This window comes from Numida meleagris, chromosome 3, assembly GCF_002078875.1.
Source record: "Numida meleagris isolate 19003 breed g44 Domestic line chromosome 3, NumMel1.0, whole genome shotgun sequence".
In the NCBI taxonomy this organism is placed as follows: Eukaryota; Metazoa; Chordata; class Aves; order Galliformes; family Numididae; genus Numida; species Numida meleagris.
This window is the reverse complement of record NC_034411.1, coordinates 6,251,121-6,262,158: the sequence shown is the minus strand read 5'-3', so window position 1 is coordinate 6,262,158 and position 11,038 is coordinate 6,251,121.

Here is an 11,038-nt window from a genome sequence, read left to right as displayed (position 1 = left end):
CTACTTATACCATACACATTATGGATGTATCAGGACACCAATTTGTGCAGATAGAGCAGGGCTTACCAACCAGCTCTCCGGACAGCACATGCCAATGCTCTGCTCACTGTGATTCCCGTTCCCCTGAGTAACAGTACTTAGCTCAGCTCCATGGAAGGAGAGATGGGGATAATTCACATGTATAAAGCTAAGCACATTTTTAACAGCTTTGCTACACCGGGGCTTAGGACTTTAGACAACAAGGCTTCCACGTGAAACTAAATACGGCTTAGACTGAGGCCTGCAATTGGATCCCACAAGTGTGTGAGGTTCTGAGAGCAATAGATCCGTGGTGTAATTCAGCCCCTGAGGGCATTAGAGTTGTGCCAGTGGCCTCACAAAAATCTAGGGAGCAAGACAGCACTTGCTCCAGCTCTCGGCTTGCTTTTCCAGCCTGTTTCAGCAGACCTGAGAATCACAGGATAAAAGTCCTATGCTATCCCCAGTGAGGGGAGAGAAACATTTTCCATTAACAGATTCCCCTCCTGCCTGGCCAGAGGTGGAGCTGCACACAAGGCATGAGCCAAGAGCTTTGCTCTTAATGTGCCAGCACCTGTCCATCAGTCTCCATTCAAGCTTATCCTAAGGAAGCCATCAGAACATCATGATTCCTCACAACAGAGTTCAACTGTAACCTCTGAACAATATCACAGTGCAGACCTGATGACAGCTTATATAGGTCTCAGACAGAAAACACTGCATGTCCTCTCTAAGAATGAGGGCTGGCCGTCTGCCTTATTATACTTCTGGATGTCAGAGCTCTTCTCGTGCTCTGAGCCTTGCTCTAGCCATGGAAGAATTCTATTAGGATTAAGCAACAAGAACTGCAAAGTCCTAAAGCTGCCAGATCTCTGCCAGCATTTGCTGTCTTCTCAAGGAATCATACAGGCAACATTCATAACTGTACTGAAAAACTACTTCTGGCTAGAAAGCAAAAAGCATTTATTCCAAAATCTACCAAACAATTACTATCGGTCTCCCTGCTGCTGCAATTCTTTTCCTCTGGATGAAAACAACTTCTGGAGACAACGGAGGATGTACCTATTAGGAGCAGTTTAATCAGAAAAATGCAAGTGAACTCAACAAAATGCAAAGCACACCTGAAGAGAAATTAAAAAATTCAGGCAGTAACATCATGTTCCTATTCCCTAAGGTAGTAAACTCCATGGGTAAAAGCAGAGCTTTGCTACTGTAAACATGCCTACACTCAAGGCTCACGCTGCCTGTGCTGCTCAGTGAGCTGCAAGTTCCATCTTGTAGTCTTCAGTACAGGCAGATGTATCTGAAAGAAGCCAGTCACGTACAGCCAACCTGTAATTAGCTCTATCTATTGTGTCGATCTGCTTAAAACAGGGTATGCTGTTTTGGATTGATTCAGAAGCTTCTGAATCAAACACCACCACAGTGATCTAAACTAGGTATTGACTGATTTATGTCAACATTCTTTTACCTTGAAACATTATGGCAGGTTTTATCCATTTATGTCTCCTGATTAGGAGGTTAAGTTTGTATGTGTCTATATTACTATTGTATTTCAGCTACATACCCTACAGTAAATAATCTTAATGATCAAATGACAGGCTTCATCTCTCTCCGAGCAGAGTTCATCTGATTCATTAAAGTGACACCAGACATTTACTCAAGGAGTAAACAGAGCTGACATTATAGGACGATCTCTGAGGGGAAGACTTCAGGGTAAATACTGAGAAATAGTGGTTTTGCATTCTATTTCTTTGCAGTTCTTGGTTAATTCTTTACTTTCTTCTTTTTAATCTCCTTATTGGCATTACCACATCCTTTGTGATCTTTAAGCGATAGCCTCTAAAAGTGAGACTACAAAACATGGTCAGTCTTTACAGAAAAATGAGAATTGGTTGAACCTGGAGCAACATCTCGAGAAGCCCAGTGACTCCTCGTATGCAATACAGTCTCAATGAAACAAAATCCTGACTCCACAGTGGGGCTCCCCACTCTGATATGGAGCCAGTGAGGAGCTCTGGCCAAACCTCTTCACCTTGTGTCTAGTGACTACTTGGCAACAGGAATGTTGTTCTTCACCCCCTTTCCCAGAAAACATCATCCAGACCTACTTTTTCTCATTAGAATCATGGGCTTGCTTTACTTAGAAAGAGCAAAGAGAAACAGAAGAAAATGGAGAGGAGAAAGAACGTACCCTTAAAAAGATAAATCTTCCAGTCTTAGCATAAGTGCAGTGTTTTCTTTTATGACATACAGATAAAATGACGCGTGGATTAGAATGGCTCGACCCAGCAAACCTGTTCCTACTGTAAATGGCAATAAGAAGCCGTCTGGCTCATTTTTGGTAGGCAATTAAATTAAAATATGTGATAACTGTTCTGTTATTTGCGTAGAAAAAAAATGCCTTACCTTCCTTCACGTTTAGGGCAACACAATAGCCTGTTTCAAGACACAGCTCTGGTAACCATCCATCCCCACCTGCATCAGTGCAGAAAGCAAATCTCAATGTATGCAAAGGAGTACTTATTAAGACAATCAGTACTTTGTAAGTAGAGTACAAGGTTTTACACTCAAATGTACATAGGAAAAAAATCCCTTGAGAGCCTGAAAGTGACACTCATGGCATATGTTCCAATGCTCACACTTGGAATGTCAGCAGAAAAGGAAATGGGTTACTGTCATTTTTAAAATCAAAACCAAGAGCAACACAGTAAGTAAGCTAATAGTTGAACCTAAAAAATCTTTTAAGCTAAAATTTGGTTAAAATGCTGCAGAAAAACATAACTGCCATTTAAAATGGTTCCATCTGCAACACTGCCTCAGACAGGAAGGTCCACATCTGCAACTGGCACAATTCAAAATAGTGCTCCTTCAGTCGGCAGTGATATGAGCAGAACTTATAGCTTCAAACTTAAGAGGCTCTTCCACTATAACTGCTGAAGGCAGCTGCAAAATTATATTTAGCTACAACCAGCCAGTTAACCTGGCGTTGTCATGAAAAATGTCTGTTTCCTTGACTCATCCATCATCAAGGCATAATAAACTTGTAATCAAAATGATATCACTTCAACTGTTGCTGCCAATCTTGCCTTAATGGATTTAATTTAGTAAAAAAAAAAAAAAATTAAAAATGTTACATGTGTCTACTGCAGACAACGATAGCAACAATGGTCTCATAGGGACTGTGGAAAAAAAAACCAACCAGCTCCACAGTGGCAAAGTGCTCTCCAACTGGGTTTTACTAGGGCACTGCAGGGTTGGAAGGACTTATTCTCACAGGGCATAACAGAACCTAGCTGCCCTTACAAGGAAATGCAGTGAAAAGGGTTAAATGTTTTCTATTCCCAATTTGATTTTCTCTGCAACATATGCCACTGGCTGGAATCCAAGCCTGGGAGGGTGGTTTGCTGAGGTTTCAGGAGAGTTTGTGTGAAGAGTTAGGAGGGTTAGGCCTCTGCACCCGTAGATAACATTGCAATGTCTCATTCTGTAACATTCATGGGATGGCAAACTGATATATCCCTTTGGCTATTTGCCGCATTCAAAAGTTTTGTTCTTTAACTTTCTCTTTGTTCCAGTCACTCCAGATGAGGGGCCTAATCCAGCATTTACTAAGTTCTACATCGTTTTGCTGAGCCTGAAAAGTTCAGTGACTTCTTCCACTAGATGAAAAGAGCACCCACTACAGAGCAGAAAGAAAACTAACTCATGCATTCAAGGAAGGCGCTCAACTCCAGATCTAAGGGAGAGTGATTCTGAAAGCTATGGCAGCAAAACCTATGCCAAAGTCACTGGGAACTCTGCATGAGCCCTAGCAGCAAAGGAGTGGTAGCATGGTATTTTTGACACCTGTGGACTGGTTTCTAGGACTAGGACTTTTAGTCCTAGTGCCTCCATCACAAAACAAACCCAAGATTAGCAGAAGTTGTAATAAATAGTAAAAAACAAAACAAAACAAAAAAAACCTCACTTGAGTTGAGGCAAGATTAGATTTTCTATTTAAACTAAATCTGTACTTTTACATGTGAACAAATGGCTTTAAGTTGCTTGCGGACACATTTTGACTTGAAACAAGAAATGTTATTACACCTAGAACTTAAGTACAGGAATACAACTCTGTATCGTCTTTCCTGGGGCCAGCAAGCTTAACAAGTTTAGGGATGGCAACAAGATTTTTTAACAGTACTAGACAACATAGTTGTCTAATAGAGGACTTAATTTCATGTATCTAACCTTTAATTTTGTTTATTTTTACAATGATGCTATCCTTGCATTATTCAGAAGTGTTCTAGGAGGCAGCACAGGTAAAGACACCTGGTTTATGAAGAAAAAGAGACGAAGAAAACCTTTTTTCTCAATGGATGTGTATAATAATCAGTTTTCCCTTTTCCCACTAAAAAAAAAAAAAAAGATCTAAAGGCCTTTACAGCTAGTATCCATTCTGTACTGAACTTCTTCTGGGAGCTGAATATTTTGCATTCACACTCCAAGGTGCAAACAGGGAATTCATTTTGGGACTTAGTGTAATGTTATACCAATGGGTTGATTCAGGAGCAAAATCTTCAAAGAGACTCATACTGCTGAAATTCTGGAGAGAAAAAAAGCAATGACCAATATGTAAGTAACTTCATCTGTCAGTGGGTTGTGACTGAAGCTAAAGGACTTGACTTCACATTCCTCCTAAATTCAGTGGGGAAACTGGGGCCGGAGGGGTGAATCACCAGAAGTTTTGCCCAAGGAATGTAAAGCAGAACACAGGTCTATTGCTCCCATAGGGATTTCACAACTACTTAATTTTGGCAATTTCATTAGAGCCAAAGCAGATTCAAACCTCAGGTGTAAAGAATCCCTTAAAATAAGTCTTTGCTAATGCCATATTATTTTAATGGTGCATATCCACAAGAGTCAGTAGGACTATCCAAGATTTACACAGTGGTGTAAATGTAAGCAAGATTCAACACTTAAAATGTAAATTTCTCAGACCTATGATGCATTTGTTTGCTAGACTAAGCAGAGACATAAAAATCATCAGTGGCCATATGTTAAGCAAAGAATAAACAGTGTGAGAATCAGATCTTGTCTCTAAAAGCTTCCCAAGTAAATGTATTAAGAAAAGTAGGTATTTGGGACTAATGCTCTGTGTCGACTAAAACCAGCATCATTCCAATAACAGAGGAACAATCCAATTCTGCTTGGCCAAGGCTGCAGCCCTTGACTATCTTCTCCCTCCCACTGGGAAGGACACAACTCCAATCTAGTGGGGCAGTGCACAGATGCGCTCACCTCAAACAACACATTTGGCACAACACATCATGCCAGCTAGGACTGAAAGGTATTAAGCAGAGAAGACAAGTCAACACCTGTTTAGCCCTTCTGGTAAATCTGCATCATTTCATTCCCAAAGAAGCAAAAATCACCCTTTGGAGTCCAAAGCGCAAGGCTCGTTTCAGCAGCTGGGATCCTGTCCTGCAGCCTGCACTTGAGAAATGCTGCCTTTTCAGTCAATATTTGCAATCTATCAGGATCTTAAGCGGAAGAATGAAGAACCCAGTCTGCTTCTTGCTTACATCAGTGTAAATTAGAAACAAACCCATCAGTGTTAACAGCCTTCCACAAGTATAAAACAGGTTTAAGTGAGAGAACAATCAGGTCTATAAACTCAACTGAATTTTAAAGTCAATGTATTACCTTTCAATCACGCAGAGATTAGATTGCATGGCGTGTATGCATGCAAACATGTATGCGTTTTTAAAGCCTCTCCAAGAAATCAGAGAAACCAAGCAGAGCATATGGAAATGTAACTGTTTGCTCATAATGAGCGCTGTGCAGCCTACTATACAGCCTCGTTAGGAAGAAATGAAGTAAGAAAAGCTGCATTTTTAACTACGGCCACCTGAGGGGTGGGGCAGCAGTCTCCCTTGCCCTAGATAAGCAATGTTTCTGTATTTTAAAATAAAGAAGTTGGAGGTTTGGGTTCTTTACCGATTTTCTGGTTTGTGGGGTTTGGTTGGTCGGCTGGTTTCGGCTTGCTTGTTTGTTGCCCGCGAATCCCTGGATCGTATTTCTACGGCTTTAAAAAGCGCTTTCGGAGCTGCTCTCGGACTGTTTGACGCTCCTTTGCTGCCACCAAGCGGAAAAGAGACAACGACGTCCACAACTTTGGAGCGGACCCTCACAGCAAACGCCGTGTGTCAGAGGCCTCGGCTAAATTTGCTTTCCCGCCTTTTTCTCCCAGCCTTCACCTCAGCCTCCGGGACTGCCCGCGAGGAGAGAGTGGCACCTGCCGCCATCTTGTCCCCAGAGCCATCCCCAGTGAGGCCACTCCGCCACAATGCTTCCACCCAGGGCATACGACAGGGAAAAACAATGAGCTGTGGGTAAATTATATATAAGGAGGAGTAGGGAAATAACAAATATGCAGCATCTCCACACAGCACTTACAGTGTAAAGTTGAAGAATGAGCCTCCGGGAGCATTCAGTATTTCCTTACTTTGCATCACTGGGGAACTGCTCCTCCGCCGTGTGACACAGGGACACTTTGCAGATGCAAAAAGTATGGCGGGAAGTAAATCTACAGGACTCAGTGGGGAGAGCCGAGACACATCTCTGTGCAGATGCTGCAAAGGAGCCAAACAGTATTTCAAGGAATATACACACGGCTCACCTTGCCTTTTAACTTATACTAATTTAACCTAGTATGTTTTCTCAGTTTTATAAATCTTGTTTTTGTTGCAATTACTGTCATTGAGGTAATATCACACAGATGTGCCCAAGGAACCCAAACTGTGAGACAACCTGAAGAATTTCTGGCAGTATTTTCTTCATTCAATCTAAGTTAAGAGGCAGAAGAGCAATCCACTTGAGGTGTTGTGTTGAAGCCAGACATAAGAAAAGTGGATGAAAGACTGAAAAGAGATGAAATGGACCTTAACCACAAAGGTGAGTAAGCAAAAGGATTTGCACACTTTCTTTGTTGTGCTGTAATCAAACTGAAAAAAAGTCCGCCTTTCTTTAATGTAAACAAGCCAAGCTACTAAAAGTCTCAGATACAGTAAACATGGAAAATGGCAAACTTCTAAGCTTCATTTTCCAGATGTCTACTAAAGCCTATTAAGATGCTTTCTTCAGTTATGTCACAAAGAAATATTCAGATACCTTAACAACGTGGTTTCCACAAAGGTGGTTCCACACAGTGCCAGCAAAGACACTCCAGTTAACACAAGCTGAGAATCAGCTCTTTCTTTTTCTGAGATTGGTTGTTCTACAGTTCAGATTCTTGAATATAATAAATCATTACTAATCTTTGCCAGCTGAAGCAGTGGCCACTGAGGTTGCCGAGGCTGGTACAGGCCTTGTCTTAAATGACTTTTTTAATAAGGGAATGGAAGTTGCATGGGGTCAGAATACTCTTTGCAGTTCAGAAGTCAAAAAGGACAAAATCTGGCCCTTAATTTTTCTGTTAATACAATCTTACATGGATGGCATGAGGCAAAAAGGAAAAATTCTTCCAAGCTTGTTTTGTTCTTAGGGGGGCCAAGTCTCAAAATGGGTAGTTTTCCCCTGGTTTCTAGAAAAAAAAAAAAAAGTGCACTATAAGGAACATGTACATCTGGAAACGTTAGAAATATTGATCTATGCCCAGACACAGCTCGCTTATCTACCAAAATTCTTCCCGCTTCTCCTCCCTCCCCAAAAACAAGCAAACCAAACTAAACCAAATACAGTCTAACAACAGTAACCCTTCTTTCCACATGGTTTGAGTTGTGACAAAATATTTAAGTTTCAGATTTCTACTGTGTTCAACAGTGAAAAGAGATACACTTTCACTGGTGTTACTTCTTAAGGTGACAAACGAATTAAATCTGTTTAATCAAATTGATACAAACTCCAACGCGATCTTAACATAAATTGATCAAATATATGGGGGAGCATCATGTGTCTACGCTAACTTTTAAAAGGTCTGAAATCCGAATACAGCTATGTTAAAGAAGTGCTATTAAAGTTGCAGAGTTGTACTAAATCTACAGTTCTGCAAATACAGTATTTTACAGTGCCCTGTCATTATCTGAGATAAATTTGAATTCAACTGTACAGCCCATATTCCTCTCAAAGCTGTTTGTGGCTTCAAAACTGTGCTGGGGGCTCTGTAATGCTGACAACCATGCATGGGAAAGCTGGAACATAAGCAAATTAGGAGGCAGTTTCTACTACGCTGTTTTCCAGGGTTTCTCTAGAGCCCTAGTGCAGATAGATTTTCATTGACGTAACTTTTCTCTTTAACTTCCTGATAATGCATTTCAATTTTTTACCTCAACAAAGCAGAGTTACAGCCCTTAGAAAAACACAGACATTTTAGCTAATATTGGCAATGCAACCTATACTTCAAGAACCATGTACTCGAGCACAGCTGTAAGAATAACTGCTCAACCTTTCCAAAAGAAAAAAAGAAAAAAACAGCCATGACAGAGAGCAAGCAAGTCTAATACAAGTAGTGAAAATCTGGCAAAGTTATAAAAATCAGGGAAAAGAATACTATAATAAGGAGCTGAGGCACTTTGTGCGAGTATCAGTGGTAAACCCTGTGTATATGAAAGACAAACAAAACAAATTCTGTCCATACATCCAGAATGGGGCCTTTAACAAACAAATTTCACTGGAATTCAGTAACTTAACACCAGCTAAATTTTAGTGCTGTTTTTGATACATAGCACATATAGACTTGCATAGCTACATAAAACCAAATTCTGTACTTTTGTGCTTGATTTTTACTACTGTGACTTTAGCTAAATCAAGACTTAAGCTGGCTTAAAGGAATAAAAAATTAAGCCTATGATATTATAGTCTCCAACAGTAGCATTTCATGAATACACACTTCTGATATACACTCAGAGAGGAACTTAAAACTTACTACCTGCCATTCAAGGAGGTACATAACATGCTGGTGGATGCATACTGTGTACATACACAGACAGCATCTCATGAGATTAACTGCCTTGAGGAAATGCTCTCTCCATGGAAACGTTGCACAAGAAAACATGTTTTGTCTTGTGTGCGAGCTGGGGAGTACGTTTGTTAGCCCAGGGCAACAAATTAAAAAGATCGTTTATATTGTCCACCCTGACAATGATTGTTACTAGTCATTTCTCTCTCACCTTTTAATAACAGCGACAGTAACTTTGTGCATTTAAGCAATGACGAATTTGTTCCCATGAGGGCAAAAAACACTCAAATGATGAATAACGAATAAGTGTTCTAGAAAACAGAAGAAAATACAATTTGAAACATGTTCATGAAAGTGAACATTTGTATCAAGTGAGAGGATGTCAAAAGACTACTGCTTTTTCAAACAACTTCACTTGTGTAATTCAGTAAACGCTCATTTACTTTAACCGAGTGTCCTTCTAAAACATAGCTAGGAATTTGCCCCTAGAACTGCTACTTAAAAAGTTTATCTGCAAGCACAGCTAGACTCCATTTCTTTTTCCACCTATGCTGAATTATTGCTGTGCAAGATGTATCACCGTGAATTTCAGGTGATCCTTAGCATGGAAGTGATTTTGTTGATGTACTTGAGATAGCCAGTCAAGGTACCTTTGAAATCAAGATTGTACTCGTGTAAACCGGAACAGAATCAGACCCCTTTTCTATCACTTAATATAGACTTTAAATCCCTCCATGGAATGTGTCCACACTAGACTGAGAAGCCTCCTGGCAATACTGAATTATCATACTGAACTGCTTCCATCCATTTGCTGGGACTGCCAAATTGAAATGATGCACGTCAAGGCAACCTTACACTGAAAAGTAAAAGCCTCTTAAATGTTCCATTTATAAAGCTTTTTATTCACAGTCAAATTTAGTATCCCCTCTGAAATATATCACTTTACAAAATTGATACTTTGCCATTACAAGATTTCCACACCATATTCACTCAGCTTAGTAGTAAAAACAAGCTTTCTCTCTTTTCCCTTTGGTGCAGCCGATGAAAACTGAGTTGTTCAAGGTCTGCTTCTTAGATCACCACCACTACACATTCCACAGAGCTGTAATTCTGCAAAGAAGGATAAAAGTCAGCAAAAAGGCAAGTTGTAAGGAATATTAGTAAAATATTACAAGCGCATCATATTGGAATGCAAGAATTATTAAATTAAAAAAGTTAACGCTAAGGATGATAAGATGATCTGCAAAACAAATGCATTCATGTAGACTCTCTGGAGCTCAATGCAAGGAATAGCACTCAAACAAGCAAGCAAAAATGATGGTGTCATACTGCAGAACATGAACATATTTTTTCCTAGAATGCAATAGCTGATTCTAAAATGATGAACTGCTTTATTTACTTATTTCTCTTAAATTACTGTAGCCCAATGCGTTATTCTCTAAGCACTGCCAAGTAAATTTTTAACTGAGAATCATACTTTTTTTTTTTTTAAACAAATGCCCTATTTTGACATCTTCACGTCTAAGTTTATAAAAAAGACAACAACTGTACCCACTTGAGGTGCAGTCAGTTTCAATTATTTTGAACTGGAACACTTCTTTGAAGTTTGACAGACTTACTTTGCAGAAGAAGCAGAGCACCTTTGCAAAATCTCATGATTTTTCTCTGATTATATTCTGATTTTGCATATCACTCAGATGTTAGCTGGTGTTAATTTTTTTCAACATCCAATTTGCCTAAAAATGGTATGCTGTTATTCCCTTACACTTTAACTGTCCAAAGCAGCTATACATTACTAGCCAGCCATGTGTGATGAAAGAAAGAAATGACATTCCATTCAAAAGCTGTTTCATTTTGGTAACTAATTTGGCACATATCAGGTTGTGATTATGAAGATCAGGGGATGTTTTTTCAAGGTATGAGGGAGTTTTGCAGTTGCTTTCAGTAGAAGAGAATCTGTGTAAATAAAAATTTCAGGGAGATCTTGCCAGAAGGAACTCTGCCATACATCACTAACACCAATGGACCTCCACTTGTGCTTCCAGGTACAGATTGGAGTTTGCTGCTCTCAACTCCTAA